Source organism: Sciurus vulgaris (genome assembly GCF_902686455.1).
Source record: "Sciurus vulgaris genome assembly, chromosome: 7".
Classification (NCBI taxonomy): domain Eukaryota; kingdom Metazoa; phylum Chordata; class Mammalia; order Rodentia; family Sciuridae; genus Sciurus; species Sciurus vulgaris.
Genome location: NC_136467.1, coordinates 46792926 through 46810345, shown reverse-complemented (window position 1 = coordinate 46810345; position 17420 = coordinate 46792926). Strand labels below are relative to the sequence as shown.

The 17420-nt window shown below is 31.4% G+C and overlaps 1 protein-coding gene across 3 annotated transcripts in view; it reads right to left on the bottom strand.

Annotated features, from left to right (window-relative positions):
• CEP85L (centrosomal protein 85L) overlaps window positions 1-17420 on the bottom strand; it is a 196707-nt gene that overhangs the window by 72915 nt on the left and 106372 nt on the right. The gene's annotated exons all lie outside the window — the stretch shown is intronic.

Sequence of the window (17420 nt, the reverse complement as noted above, 5' to 3'; positions counted from 1 at the left end):
CCAACCTCTGAAAATGACAATAATGGGAACGTTTTACCTTCAAAGGAAAACAGGTTTTATGAGGCCATAGTCTGGACTCTATTAAATAAACTTGTAGAATACAATTTGAAGTACCTAGCAAAATAAAGTCAATGTGAAGTCTCAAAATGCAAGGCAACCATTGTTTCTTTATGATTTTTGCACAAATAAGAACAACTGCTACACTACTTAAGATATATCAAAGGAACCACTGATGGAAATTAATTTTTGTTATAATTTATAGTATTCGGTTCGGTCTGTTAACAGTCTTGACAAATGTAAGAGAATCTAATGGAACAGCACAAAATCACTTGAACTATGAGAAAAAATTAGGCATTGACACTGGAACTACTCATGTTTTGAAAGTTCTAACAAATTAAATTGTGTTCAAACTGTTTCTTCCTCACCTTTCCACATTAAAATCTTATGGAGAGGTTATTTTTCTATAAGTACCAATAATAAGTCAACAAATGTTAGAGGTTTCTTTCTATTTATAAAATAAACATGGTCTTTTCTTAATTACACATTTAGTAGGCTGAAGAGAACTTATAAAATAGTACTAGTATCAATTATCTATTAAGTTTCAAGTATTATGCCCAAAAAAAGAAGAAAATAATAATTTTCCCTTTGACAACAAGGCAATAAGAACTGAGTACACATAATACACTCTTTAAGGTTCTCCACAGCAATATCTTAGCTTTGGCACATCAATCTATGTGGAAAAGGAAGATAGTAAGCCATAAAACCTTCACACTAGAAGTTACTGAAAAGGAGGCCCAAATAAAAGTTAAGGTTTGTTTTCACAGTGGATCAGGAGCTATTGTTCCTGTACAGGACTGGTTAATACCAACAAAAGAGAAGTAGAAGTGGCAATATTACTCTTGGATATAATAATATCCAGTCCCTCAAAAAGTTCTTAAATGAAAATAAACTTTTATACTGATTAAAGATAAGAGTCAACAAAAAAAATAAAATAGTCACAAATCTTTATACATTTAAATACACTTCACAAAAGGAAAAATGATTTAAAAATAGAGAAGTAAATCCACAACATAATGACTACTTCAGTACATGTCTCTTTGAATTAGATTAGGTAGAAGCTGGTTTAGCAAATACAGTTCATTGTTCTGAAAATTAAAATTGAATTTTATATTTTTAAATCAAAGAAAAAATATTTGTAACATGAAAATTACACAAAATGAAAAATTTCGTGAATTTATACATACACACATATTTAAAAGACTAATCATATTTAAAACTAGTGCAAAGAATATTTCAAAACTGTATTGTGGTATATAGCATATCAAAATATCCAAAAATTGAGATGAAATGGACAACTAAGAAAATTTAAAATTGCCAAAATAAATGCTAGAATAATTATGATACCTAAATAATCATTAAGAAGGATTGGAAAAAATGAGTCTACACCTAAAAATTAAGTAAAAATTTTATGGATAGTTTCTATCTAAATCTAACAAGAAATAATGATAAAACCATAAAAAATAAAACTTTCAAGAAGGATAATAAGGCAGGGCTTGAATAACAATGAAACACATTATAAACTGAAATTTCAAAACAATAATACAACTTCAAGCAGATGCAGAAAACTCAATACCATTTTCTGGCATCACTGAAATTGAATAACATACTTCTAAGCAAAATGTGATTGAACTGAATAAAAATGAAAATATCAAAATGCATGGGATGCAACCAAAGCAGTACAGAAAGATAAATTTATAGCAATGAGTAGCTATATTAGATAAATGGAAAGCCTCAGTCTAAGCAGCTTCCATCTTTAGAAACTAGAGAATCTACTCAAAGTAAGCAGATGGGAGAAAATAAGGTTAGGAACAGAAATCAGTGATGTTTCAAACAAAAAGCAATAGGGAAAAATTAATGTGGGGAAAAAAAGCTAGTTCTCTGAGATCAGTAAAACTGACAAATTTCTGGCTTCATTGGAAGGTGGAAGGGGAATGAAAAATTACCAATATCAGGAAATGGAAGATATTACTACAGACCACCAGATGTTAAAAGAATGATAAGGAAATTACCAGGAATAACTATATACGCATAAATTCAATAACTTGGAATAATAAAATGGACAAACTTCTCAAAAAATACTAACTATGCAAACTCATCCAATATAAAATAAATAATCTGAATAGTCTTATAAGCTATTAAAATAAATTAAAAGGTGGTTTAAAACAAAACTCAAATGGTTTCACTGTGAAATTATATCAAATATTTAAAGAATTAACTGTCAATGGTTGATAAATTCAGAAAAGTTCCAAACTCCTATTAGGAGGTACTCTAATTCCCAAACCAGATAAAGAGGTAAGAAAAAATAAAAACCATAGGTCAATTTGTTTCATGAACAGAGACACACAAAAAAAACCCTGAATAAAATCATAAAAACAAATCCAGATATAAAGATGTAGATAGGATATTATGGAATAAGGTGTATCCTATGAATTCAAGTTCATTTTAGTATGTAAAAATGAATGCGGGTTCACCACATTAATAGAATAATTTTTAAAATATTACTGGAGTAGTAAGCAACTTTAGCAAAATTGTACGATTCAAGATCAATACTTTAATTTCAATCATATTGTTATATGCTTACAATAAAAATTGGTAATGTAAAATTTTTATCATCATTCACATTTTAAAAACATTAAATGCTCAGGAATAAAAAGTTAAGAAATTGTGTGCAAGATTTATACACTGATAAAACATATAAAACATCATTAAGGAATTATAGGGGCTGGGCAAAGTGGTGCATGCCTGGAATCCCAGCAGCTCTGGGGCCTGAGGCAGGAGGATTGGGAGTTCAAAGCCAGCCTCAGGAAAAGCGAGGCACTAAGCAAATCAGTGAGACCCTGTCTCTAAGTATAATACAAAATAGGGCTGGGGATGTGGCTCAGTAGTCGAGTGCCCCTGAGTTCAATCCCCAGTCCCCATCCCACCCCCCAAAAAAGAAATTTTAGGAAACCTTTTAAAAAGAAGAGATGTAATCAAATTCCATGCATGTATGATTTAGTCCTATCAAATGCATATATTTTATTAATAACTTAATAAAACTAATTCTTCCAAAGTAATTCCAGGTAAATATTTATATGTGTTCCATCTGACTATACTGGAAGCAAAACAAACTTGTCATAGTAACTTTGAAATAATCAAATGTGTATCAACAAAGTAATGGATAAGTTATTGTGGCAAATGTGCAAAATGGAATACTATACAGCAATAATACAGACCTATTACACTACATAATATGGATAAAATTTAGAGACATTATGCTAAGCAAAAGAATCCTGACAATCATATTTTCTTGATAATAAAAGTCAGAACAGGTGAAAACAGATGAGATGTAGGATGTTGCCATATGGACTAAGAGGCCCAAATTAAACTTAATGGACACTGGAAACTTTGTATCTTGAATAGTGGTTATCAGGTGTGTGTGTATGAAATAAAAATGATATTAATATTACATTTAAGATTAATAAAACTATGCCTTTTACAGTATGTATATTAGGCCTCAACAAAAAAAAAAACATATAATAACCACACGAAATCTACACTTTATTTTACTCTTATTTCCTAAAGGAAAACACTCAGGTACTCCAAGGTACACCACAGATGACAGAGTGAACTGTCCTGGAAATAATTTCCTATCTTGTCATCACTTTACTGCCTTCCTACATCTGCAAATATGCACGAGATATAAGGCAAGATAAAGTAACCTACATCAAGAATTAAAGAACAAAATGGCTAACAACCTATAAGTTGGCTCTTAAGGAGCTGTCAATACTGTAGGAATACCGAGACTTTCTATCAAGGCAGAGGATAATCTGCTCCCTAAAATGGAAATGAATAAAGTATTTTATATTCAAATAATCTCTGTCCTGTATCCCATTAGTAATATATTTCTTTCTCAAGTAAGAGAAAACAATTTCTATTCAATAAAATTTTACCTGACCAAGAAACATACCATTGTGCGGTATATATTGGTACTAAAATGCATATTTTTACCAAATTCCAGAAAATCTACCTTGTTTGATAGAAAAACGTATCAAATTCATATACTGATGAAATAGAAACTTCTTGTTATGCTGTTCTGAGAATTTCAAGTAGTCGGTCAGGTTTCTAATTGACAGTAGCCAATATAAATAATCAAGGAGAATGTAATTTAAACTTATGAATATATAATTTACATTTATAGCTCATGAATAATAAAACTTTTCACAAGAACATGAAATATACAAAGGTAATTATAAAGGCCTGTAATTGTCAGCAAATTAAAGAACAGGGAATTTCATAAAAGTAGCATTTCAAAATCTGTAAGGGTGAAACAAAGACACCTTTACAAGTGAACAGTTTACAGATGTGTTTGGTAGTTGCCAAACTCAGGGAAAGGAGATAATTCTTCATTTAGATGTTGTAGCTAAAAATGCACAAGACACACTGTTCTTCAGTGGTTAGAACAGAAAAGATTAGTTACTAGCCAAAAAAGAATCATAACTCTTCATGTGTCGACCCTAACCATATAAATGTATAGATCAAAGAGACATGTATAGGTACTTCTTAGTGGAAATTACATTCCACTCTTATAACTGAATAAGGATAGAGGCCATCTACAACAATCCCAAACACATGCTACTTAGATGAGACCCAGATGCTATGAAGAGTTGCCAAAATATGTCGCTTAATGGACAAACATGCTTCTAATAGAAGTTTACTATAGTGCAGCTGAAAATAGCTCAAAATTCTTTGGCACAGACAAATACTGTTAAATTTAGATGATCCACTGCTACCACACTTAACTGGAATACAACCTCTGCAATCCTTCAAGTTTGTTATCTCTCTCTCCTTCATTTGCCTTTGTCCCCAAGCTCATGCATCACTCACAACATGTCAAATAACACAGTAAATCTTCCTGTTTCCTGGAACAGTCTATCTGAAGAGATACTCTACAAGTACCTTTGGTAAAAGAATTATGGTACCTCATCTAAAAGTAAATAACTTTACAAAGTTCACTAATACAGATGAAAATAAAGCATGAATAATTTAGAACTTAAAATTTCATTAATCAAAAATATGAATTATATTATTAATAAAAGAACTATTTATTTAACAGAAAATATGTATCTTAAATAAGACCATGTAAGAAACAATTATTTGTGGAATACACTGGTAAATGTATTCTCTAAATAAAAAGAAAACAAAACAACAACAATAATACTTAAAAATTCTATCAGTAACCCCTTCCTCAGTGCTATATATTATAAATAGAAGTCTTAATCTGGATCCTTAAAAAGGACTGTTTTCAATAATCTCACTAAATTTATTTTTTTAACTAACTCCATAATATTCTCCTACCCTAATATGATTTACTAAAATAAAAAAAAAATCAATATATTGAGCTACTTCAAGGATAAAAGATCCTGAAAAAAATGATTAAAAGAAACTATTAAGAGAAATATATTTTCCTATATCAAAGTATGTTTTTATATGTACACGAAAATAAAGAGAACCTTACAATTAATTCTGATTTCTATCATGCAAAGCAACTCAATTATTAACTCTTTTTTTTGGGGGGGTGGATATTTTTCCTCTCAAAAATCAATTTAGTTTTGTCTATTAGCATTATCATGTTTTTAAAAAATGTTAAGAAAAGATCCATCCATGAAACATGATATTTTAGTCACAATGAAAAAGTAATGGAGGGAAATGATATATTCAAGATTGAGAACCTGGTGCAGTGAGTACTGTAGGTCTGTAATCCCTGTTACTCAGAAGGCTGAGGCAGGAGGATCACAAGTTCAAGGACTGTCTGGCAATTTAGCAAGACCCTGTCTCAGACAAAATTTAAAAGGGTTGTAGATGTATCTTAGTGGTAGAGCATTTGCCTAGCATGCGTGAAGCCCTGGGTCCTAAGTTTGATCCCCAGTACTAGCGAGGAGGAGGAAAAAAAAAAAAAAAAAAGGATTGAATAAATCACTTTCCTTAACCAAAACCATTAGAAATTAAGTAGAACAAATGAAACTTAAGCCTTCAAATTAGTTAATCATGAATTTTACTTGTAGTCTTTTCCACACCTTTCATTGGTCTAGTTTAGTTTTTAAACTTAAGATAAAATATATGAACAGTAGAATTTAATGATAAATGCCTTGTAAAGAATAAACTGAACAGCTATCAATGACTAGCAGTGAAACTGAAATAACGAAAGAAAAACCATTAAGGGTATATAATTGATTAAGTCATGAAATAGATTACTATGAAATCTATCACACTGAAGTACTTAATAAAACGTGGGTCTATTTTGCATCTTGCACAAGATTATAAATAACAAATGTACAAGATTACAGAACCAGCTTCTAACAAATCAGAGTTGTAACAGAGTGCTAATGTATTCATTTTAAAAATCAGTCTTTCAAAATGTTTTATCAACTTTTTTGCCATATTTGTCTATTGAGAGATAACAAAAAATTAATAAAAATGTTCTGGGATCAAAGTACTCCATACATTATTTAAATATGTATCAATTTTTCTGAAAGAATACAAAAGGAATTATTAATTATTATTTTTCATCACTGTAAGTATGATAGTCATTACTGTTTTCTTCTATATGTTAAAAATATTGTTTTAAAAATGTTTCAAAAGTCAAACAATGGAAAATCTTCTCAGGATAGAATGGTTGAGTAGAATTTAAATAGTTCCCTGTGTGGTTAGGATATAAAACACAAACAAGTTGATGGCTGATACTTAATGTTTTCTGTCTATGTGTGATGAAGGTACCAGTTTATTTCTGTGGTTCTACTTCTTTTAATTTTACTCTTTGAAAATAAGAGAGTTTATTTTAACTAGAAAAACTGCCAAAACAGCTCATACGTACTTGTTTTTTAATCCCTATCTAGTTCCTCACCTGGACCTTTACAATCAACAAAAACAGGACAAGTATACCTAGAATTCCCCAGGTATATTCTCAGTATTTAAGAAAATCCAAAACTGTTTCTAATTGCACAGACAGATATTATAATCAGAGTGATTTAATAATAAATGTAACAGCAGTTCCTTTCCCAGTTTGGTCTATATCACCATAAATTGTATCTTCCTCTTTTATATTCCCTGATACTCAAGCACAGTACCCTAAATATATTTACTAAATACCTATTTATTTAAAGTTGTGGAGATTTCTATAGAAGGTTAGCATCACCTAAAGTATCAGTACTTAAAATTTCTATTGTCATGTTATATTGTGTACACATACAAATATGTAATGAGTTTCACCATTATTAATAATTATAATGCACAAATACATGAAAAAAAATCTCTTGCCATTTTCACAGCAGTGATACAAACATAAAATATCTACACTTTGAAGATTATACTTCAAAGACCACTCCACAAAGTTTCATTTGGAAAACCATTATATTTTCAGGCTCTTGTGGTCTAGCCTCTTTTCCGTCAGATCTAGGGAATCTCAGATTAATCTATATAACTAATTTAATTTCAGTTTGTTATAAAGCAGATAAATTTGAAGAAGTCTTCAGTGATCATACTGTATTCTAGTTTGGAAGTATGAAGTTTCAAAAACACTTTTTGATTCTCTTAACATTCACTACATAGATTCATAATTATCCAAGACTAAATTTTTCAATATTTTTTCAAGTTAGATTTTTAAAAATCAATGTACTAAGGCAGGAGTCAACAATAAACATTTTGGGTATTCATGGCCCAAATTGAACAACAGACTTGCGAGGGGGGCGGGGGAACATTAATAGAGCAACCTAATAAATGGCTTTGCCAAAAGTATCATCTTGATCCTAATGCTCAGGCTGGTCCTGGAGCCCACTCTATACCCACTTCAATAGCAAATGAAAACAACAGATGATGATGTTTCGTGTCTGTTTACTATACCATATAAGTTTTTTAGTTTGTAGGTGGGTAAATGAGGAATACAACTTTATGGAAACTATCTAAACCATGTACAACTCCCAGTAGATTAACTAAGCTGCTGGTAGGAAGTTAAATGTTTGGTAGGTTTAGTAATCTTTTCCACCAGGACACTCTTTATAAGGTCTCTTGTTTTATAAGGTAAATATGAATTCCATATCTCAAATCTATTTGTATAACCTTTTCTGCTGAAAGATCAAGGGTCAGCTGCACTTCTATTTCACAAACCTGGTAGCTAAAGTATAGAAGCACTTATGGTTTAGAAGTTCTCACCTGAGGTAATCAGACTTAACTTACATGTGATATTATATATTAAAGGATTGATATTATATATTAAAGGATGACATTATCAAAGTCTTTAAATAAAAGCTCATACCTAAATTAAGGTACAATTACTTTCTCCATCCTTAGTGCAAGCACATATTTCAAAAGGCTCACTGATCTCAACTAAAAATATGACTGGCTGCTAGTGGTTCCATTTCGTTTCTGGTCGTTTATTGTCTGAGTCTAAACCTCACCCCCCAAAAAAACTACTTACTTCATTTTGTCAAAGAAGTTTTTCTAGCTGAAAGAAGATACAACCAACTAACCCTTGAATGTAGCTAAATTGAATTTCAAATACAAATATAATTCATTTAAGAGCCTCATCATTTAAATTCATTTAAGAGCTAACATTTAGGAAGGAAACTTCAGAAAGCCCAGAGGCAAAGACAGAAAATTGAACTTATTTACAATCATGTCCATCTCAGTGTTTTTTTTAGTTTATAATGGCAAAAATTACAATTACATAATACCTAATGAGAGTAATTCAACAAATTATAGTACATTTGACACTCTAAAGTAACATCTGTATACCAAAAATAAGTCACTACAATTTGTAATACATTTTTAATATATAATCACATGAAAATAGCCCAGACATATTAAGAAAAATCATTTTTCAATGCAAATACTGTTTTGGAGATTTTAAATAAGTTTTTTTAAATTTTAAATTACACAAAGGCAAGCATATATATCACTTACTCTAGTACACTATCTTGCAACCAGTAACTGGTAATTTGACTAAAGGAATCAACTATGAACTGATTTCTAGTGTTTATTTTAACAAAGCTCACTAAAATAGCTGCTTTTTTTTTTTTTGAGCTGTCATTTCTTTTTATTTATTTATTTATTTTAATTAAAAATCATAAATTTACATAGGGCAATCTTGTTTGATTCATTCTGTTATTTTTTCCCTTCCCCCCACCCCTCCCACCCCTCTTTTCCCTCTATACAGTCCTTCCTTCCTCCATTCTTACCTCCCTCCTTTCCTTATCCCTAACCCTAAACCCAACCCTAACCCTAACCCCAAAATAGCTGCTTTTTAAAAATGACATTTTTAAGCGAGTTTAGTATAATCAGAACATCTGAGCTTTAGTTATTTGTAAGAAAAATGGAATAAAGAAAGTTTCACATCATGAAAATCATAAAGGAAGGCAGGTGAGAGAAAAAGACAAGAATGACAATTGAAATTCAGTTCTTGATTAAAATGCTCTGAGGGACAAAAAAAACCATTCCACAAATTAGTAAGTTACTATTAAACAAAATTGTGTGAGTATAATTGTTTTCTCCTCAGTTCCTACAGTAGGCCAGAACAGACCAAATCAAACCAGGTGCCAGCAACTGAACTTTAAGATAGGTTTTCTAAGAAATGGGATATTCAGAACAACTAATTAGAAAGGGCCCATTCTACCTTAAACAGATTAAGCAAATTGCCTTTTTTTTTTTTTTTTAAACTTTCTAAGAAAAGGAACTTCAAGGACCAATCTGCTTTTTACACCATGTATCTGTTTTTTGCAGTCTTTTTCTACCTATAAAGCCTACCTCTACTCAATTCATCAGTGCTATTTTTATAGATGGGATATTACCTGATTCATGAATCATTAATAATATTAAAGCCAGTTAGACAATGAAACTCAATTTTTTGAAATTTTTTCTTTGACATCACACATGTCAAAGTGTGGACAAATTAAATAAACTAGGTGCAAGTAAAATCTCAAATTTTCAGGACCAATCATTAAAAGCAAAAGAATCCATTTATCTAAAATCTCTGAGGGACTTTATTCCCTTATCTCTATTTTTTCAACTTATCCTTTTAAGAGTTCACTTGTAATGGCAAATTAATACTCTTAAATAGTGATTGACTTTAAAAATAGAATTGTATGGGATAAGCAGTGCAGGAAGCTTAAAAAATAGTTTCTATTCCTGACATTTATGACAATGAAAATATATTATAAAATGCAGAAATGCAACTTAAGACTTTTCTGAATTATGAGATATTCACTTATTACTTATGTAATTAAAGTTAAGACCAAAAAAAAAAAAATCAGAATTCCTAGTTCTGAAAAATGAAAGAGTTCCAGAAGAATTTATAAAGGAAAAGATTCTAGATAGAAGAAATAACACATAACTGTAGATATCAAACCATTATAGTAGAAATGAAAGACAGTAGCCAGATGAGGAAAAGTCATTTGTATATAAAGTTAAGATATTTAATTCTGAAAAAGAAATTAATACAATGGAAAGTTCTCAGCATGTGAGTGGGAATCAAATTTGCATTTGAGAAAACCAACTTGCATATCAGGGTGAAGAATGACTGGAAAGTTAAGTCAGAAGGTGACTACTAGTTAACACCGCTTCTAGAAAAATTCAGAAGACAACTGATGAGGCTATGGGAACAAAGATTTATATTTGGTAATCTGCACTCGATTTCTTTTTGAATGGGGAGTCCAGTAACAGACAAAGGATAAAACCTAAAATTTCCATTTTGTATAATAAAATGTTATAGCGCCACCACAAAGAATGAGAATGCAAGGGCTAGAGAGAGTGCTTAGATGCCAAATGTAAAGATAATGTATTTAATGTTTGTAAGGACACAATAAAAATAACTGAACTGAGTTGGAATACTCTTTTTAATTTATTCATTTATTCAGGTACCCAATTAATTTATGTATGTATCAGGGATTGAACCCAGGGGTGCTTAACCACTGAACCATATCCCCAGCCCTTTTTTATCTTCTACTTTGAGACAGGGTCTCACTAAATTGTTTAGGGCCTCATCAAGTTGAGGCTGGCTTTAAACTTTCGATCATCTCAAGTCATTGAGATTACAGGTGTGCACCCCGCCCCCAATGAGTTGGAATATTCTTAATGAAAGAGAATCATGGTGTACAGAATTTTGGAGCAAATATCTAGAGACTTGAGTGTGAGTTGGTTTTTTGTTGTTAAATTAGTTTTGTGGGGTATGTATGTTTCTATTTCTAATTTTGGTTTTGGTTCTGTCAGCTTTCTTTGTGTAAAACATGCAGTTCTCTTAGAAGCCGTAAGTCATACTGCTTCTTACTGTATGTGCTCATTTAACTCAAGTCTGAATTTTCTTTTTCTGGTGTTAATCTGTACCAGTATTTAACTTCCAAATGTTAAATGTTTTATTGTATACTTGTATACAAATGTATATTGTATACTTGTATACTGATATACAAAAGTTCCAGTTTATAAAGCTATACTGTTTTTACTTTTTAGAATGTGTTTCTTACATTTTACAAAAATTGTCCAAAACTACATGAGCTCTCTTTTTAAATGAATGGCCTTTCTTGACATTTCTTCCCCATTCCTAACTAGAATAGTCAATAAGAAAAAAGAGTGACTAAAATTCAGTTCTGAAAAAATAAAATGTTTGGGTCTTCATTTGTATTTAATAGTACAATTCTAAAAGTAAACTTACCTCCTCCAAATAACCTAAAGGTCTAAGGTCTAAAGGTTATTTTAATTTATTTTCCCCACTTGAAAAACTCTTATTATCTCTTCCTCTTGCCCTAAGGAAAGAATTCCTATCCTCTCTGTCTTAGACCACTATTCTCATTCTCATTTTTGTTTAACTTTTCTCAACTAATCCTTTCTTAGACAGCTTTAAAATCTAAGGGAGTAATTCTCATATTTGGAATAGAAAAGGATCCTGAAGAGTTAGGTAACATCTTTCTTCCAGGTGTCTAGGAGGTCTGATCTGAAAGAAGCTCATTATCTTTGAAGTACTATGTAATATATCATCCCCCAAAAGAAATAATTTATATCCAAAAAAATCATTCAAAGCTCGCATGTTACTCTTATCTAAATATTAATATGATTTAATTTGGTTACCACTTAACTCAACCTGTTATCACAAAGGTTCCAGAAAAACTGGTTGACCTTAAAGCTTCCTTTGACCACTTGACATATCACTACAAATTAGAGTTCAATTATTCAATGCAAGAGACTAAATACATAATATTCTTTACATAAAGATAATAAACACTTTTAGGGAACACAAAAAATGTCCCAGAGCAATATAAAAGCAAAACAATAAAATAAATCCAGAAATCAAAATAATCATTTTCTTGAATGAGAACAGGGAAAACATGGCTGGCAAAATCATATGGTTACATAAAAATTATCGTCAGTCTACTGGCTTTAGGTGATGATTTCACAAGGGCTTGTTACTAAAATAACAAAAATTAAATTAAAATTATATAACTACAAAAGTAGGCTATTCACAGATCAATGTTGAAGCACGGATTTACAGTGTGATCTCCCTTCACATTTAGTTTTTAAATATGTTTATATTGTGATATAATAAGAAATAAAGAAATATTTTCCTGGTTATTCTACTTTTATGTGTCCTAATCATTCACACCCTCCTCCTCCTCACCAAACTAAGCTTAAAATTGAGAAGAATTTCTGAAGTGTCCCTAACACTCCTGCAGGATAATGCAGAACCACCTGGCAATCTTTTTCCATCCCTACTTTATTAACTTATTCAATCCTTCATTCAATGAATATTAAAAAATCACTATGGTTCAGGTCTGCATTAGGTACCATAAAAAACAAATTGAAGCACAAATGAGTTACTGAATTGCTTTCTCAGAGTTTATAGTTTGCCTAAGCAGATACACAAACAACAAAGAGAACACACAATATTAGAGGTATAAGCAACAGAAGAGATAAACTGAAACAACACTTTAATGGGAATAGGGGTAAGGAAGACATTCCTACAAAAAAAAAAAACCCAGGCATAAAGTAGAAGAGTAAACTGTTCAGAGGGTCACAGGGAGCTCTACAGAGCCAGAGTAAAGGACATAAAGGAATGTGATAACAGACAAATAAGAAAGAATATTTTAGCCTCAATCTAGATCTGTCCCATATAACTATAGAAAGATTCTCTAACACAGGAATTCTTTACTTTTTTGAGCCACAGACCTTTTTGGAAAACTGCTGAATCCTACTGATCTGTATGCAGAATGCTTATATGTACATAAAAGAAATAGGATTCCAAATAATTTTTTTAGATACTCCACCCTTAAGGTGGTGGATCATAAGCATGGTTTGTGGACAATGGCGCGTTTAGGACACACTACCCCCAAAACATGGTGCCCTGACATTTGGGAAAACAGGAGAATCACTCTCACCTTCCTCTCACCCATTTCCCCAGAAGTTAATCATATAACCAATCATTCTTGACCTTCTCCCACTCACACTTCCTTAAATAAATCTAAGATGCTCATTAGACAGATGTTCTCCCTATTCTGGAAGAAAAGGAACATCCTTTCTCTGAAGACGCAGAGAAGAACCTGAACAAGGCCTTGCTAAATTACCCTCAATTTATTATAAGACAACTGTCCTTTGTCCAAACATAATTCTCCATGACTATCTTGCCATCAAACCTAAATATAAGACACAAGTTTACCTGTTTCTTTGGGTCTTCATTTCTTTATGAAGGCTCCCTTGTCATGCAAAACTTCCATAAATTTTTATGTTTTTCTTTTGTTACTATGTCTTTTATCTTAGGGGAGCAGCCAAGAACCTAGCGATAGGTGAGGAAAAGAAATCTTTCTTCCCTTCCACTTCCAAAGAGTAAAATATAGAAAAGAAGAAGACTAAAGGCAACTTTACAATGGAGAAACCTGACAAACACCAGACATAGCTACCAGATAATCAAACATCAATAGGAGTAAGTCATGTTAATTTAATAGAATATACCCTTGATAAATAATGTGATGAAAATGGTACTTTCATTTTTCTGGTCTTCATCTCAAAAACATATTAACCAGTCTATCCATGAGAAGATCATCAGACAAATCCCAACCAGAAGATGTTCTAAAAAATATCTGACTAATATTCTTTAAAATTATTAGAGTCATCAAAATAGGAAGGTCTGAGAAATTGTCACAACCAAGGGGTCTGAAGGAGACAAGATTATTAAATATAATGTGATATTCCTGGATAGGATCTTGTTACTGAAAAAGGACATTATGGAAAACTAAGAGAATCTGAATTAAGTAGGACTTTAGATAAACCATAATGCTGGCATGATTTTTGAGAAAATGTACTATAATGATGTAGGATGTTAGCAACAGGAGAAATGGTGCAGCAGAGTATATAGAAACACTGTACTATCTTTGCAATAATTAAGTTTAAAACTGTTCTCAGATGAAACTTCTTTAAAAAAATTACCTGTACAGGACTAGAAAGGAAACAAATTACACTGAAATTTATTTGTGCGGTACTGAGGATTGAACCCAGGGCCTTGTACATGCTAAGCAAACATTCTCCCACTAGCTATATCCTTAGCGCTTTTTGTCTGTGTGGTACTGACAATGGAACCCAAAGGCCTTCTACCACTGAACCACACCCCCTGGGCTCCCTCGCTCTTTATTTTTAATTTCATTTTTGAGACAGGATCTCACTAAGTTGCTAATAAGACTGGCCTTGAACTTGTGATCCTCCTGCCTCAATCTCCCAAGTCACTGGGATTACAGTCATGTGCAAACATATGCAGTCCCAGTCCTTTTTAAATTTTATTTTGAGACAATGTCTTCCTAAGTTGCCCAGGCTAGCCTCAAACTTGTGATTCTCCTGCCTCAGCCTCACAAGTAGCTGGGACTAAATGCAAATGCCATCAAACCTGCCTGAAATTATTATTTTAGAATATAAATTTAATATATTAAATTAAAATATAAATAAAAATTGAAAATATAAAATAAATCTGTGATAAAATAATGTTTACTAATGCATTAAGTTATAATACCTATGTGTAGGTCTTATTATGGCAATTCTAAAGAAGAGATTAATGTCACAATATTTCAAGCTATCTGCAATAACCACAACACAGTTGTCCCTGGGTATCTGTGAACGAATTGGTTCCAGGACTCCCCTTGAATACAAAATGTGCAGATGCTCAAGTCTCTTATGTAAAATGGCACACTATTTGCATATGACCTACAAACATCCTCCCATATACTTTAAAGCATCTCTAGATTAGGAATATCTAAAATAATATGAATTCTATTAAATAGTTGTTAAACTAATATTCAGGGAATAACAAGAAAAATAAGTCTGTACATGTTCAGTATGGATGCAATATTTATTTTATATTTTCAATTTGTTATTGGTTATATCCATGGAAGTAGAACCCACAGATTTGGAGCACCAACTATATCTGAAATTAACTGAGATTTCCATGGTGAGTCATTTGTACTGCTAACACTTCTGCAGTTTGTGGTTTACTGTCAAAATGGAAGCAACACAATATCATTTAGAGATTACTAAAAATAAAGATGCAATTTTTTTTCCTTTCCAAGTTCAAAGAACCTTGAACTCTACCCATGAACCACAGGTTAAGGATCTGTCTTCTAAAGGGAATGACAGGATAGGTACTAATACCACATGTACACTGTATCACAGGATCTCTGATAATCATGATATATACTTTATGTCATTAAACCTTCAACAGTAACACCACCTCCACAGATTTGGTAGATGTGACTAAAAGTAAATTAAAATGATAGCACAATTCCAAATGAAGACTGACAAAACATCTCTAAAATATTTTCCATCCTCTAATTTTGAAGAACACCCTACTAATTACATTACAACTCACCAATGGTTCTATTAAACAATGTTCTGTTTGTGCAATCAGGTTAAAACTAAATACAACATTTCCTAGAGTTCCATAGGAAATCACTACCATCATTATCACCATCACCACCACCATCATTAGCTAACCTACAGAAAAAAGGTAAACGTAGAAGCTTCTCATCCTTATGCAAATCTAAAGAGTGAGTTTTTTATTCCATTTTCCAAGTAACATATGCACAGTTACTATCTAAGGTGTGTATGTGTCCACATACTTTTTAACATAAACTTGCAAGATGTGAGATAATTAGTACATATTTTATTCAGAATGTGGCAGTTTCTTAGTTGATCCAACTTAGTATTACCAATTCTATTTTCTTAGAATAAGTAGTTTCACAATGATCAATCTCCTAAGTTTCACTTTCAATTTCAATTGTAACTGGCAGACAAACTTAAAGTAGATTTTTGAAAAATAATTACAGTACTCAATAATTACTCTATGTTTATCTTAAGAATTTCCTAGTTGATACATACAGGCTTCTCTACGAAAGCTATATCCAAATTATAATTTCTCCTACAACTGCCTCTATATCAGGAATTATAACTAAACATATCTAGATCTGAATTCTCAGCCTGTCCTTTACCATCTATGTTATCTTTGAAAATTGTTAAAAGCCACTTTAGGCTTCTAGGTTTTATATTATAAGTCATCACTGATAACTGATAGTAATAAGAAATTCTTACTATGTAAAAACTGAAGGAAAAATGGTTGTCATATCACTGAGCAAAGTGTCAAACGTTATTCGTGCAATTACCTTAATTTGGGGTTCACTTTTAAGTTGTAAATTTTCCCTTAGCAATGTTTACAGAGGAGCTTTGCTGAAATATTATTTTTCAGTTAGTTTTAATTGATTCCTTAAATAACAAGAGTTTTGCTCAAGAGAAGGATTTTATCTTTCTTTGGAAGAAGCCAAGATCATCTCCATTTAAGGACACATAAGCAGCTGCTGCTACACATTTTAGTTACCCATAGGAAAGTAATGCAGGCTAAGTTCACTCTGCAAAAAACATTTAAAAAGTTTAAAAATGCACATAGTTTCTCCAAAGTTAAAGAAGAAACTTAAAAATTAGAATTTTCCAGTGTGCTGAGTTAGGTAAATCTAACATATAAAATAATAAAATTATATAAAAAGAATACAGGAGAATGATACCTGGCTCTTCAAAAGGGTTCTTTTCTCAGTTATAAGATAAACTGTCCTAGGAGGCATCATTATACTTAATAAAATTTCACATGTAATAATTTATTGGAAAGTAAGTCACATACAAATTTGTATCAATAAAGCCTTATTATCATGCACCCAATTAGAAATCTACATCTGTTTTTATTATATTTTGCTATAAAGTTACCCTTAATATTTTGTTAGCTTTAAAAAAAACAGTAGAAACTTGTGGTAATTTAATGCAATTATTTAAAAAATCTTAAATACTTAAATTTGTAAATTGCTATTTTTCTTGAGGTG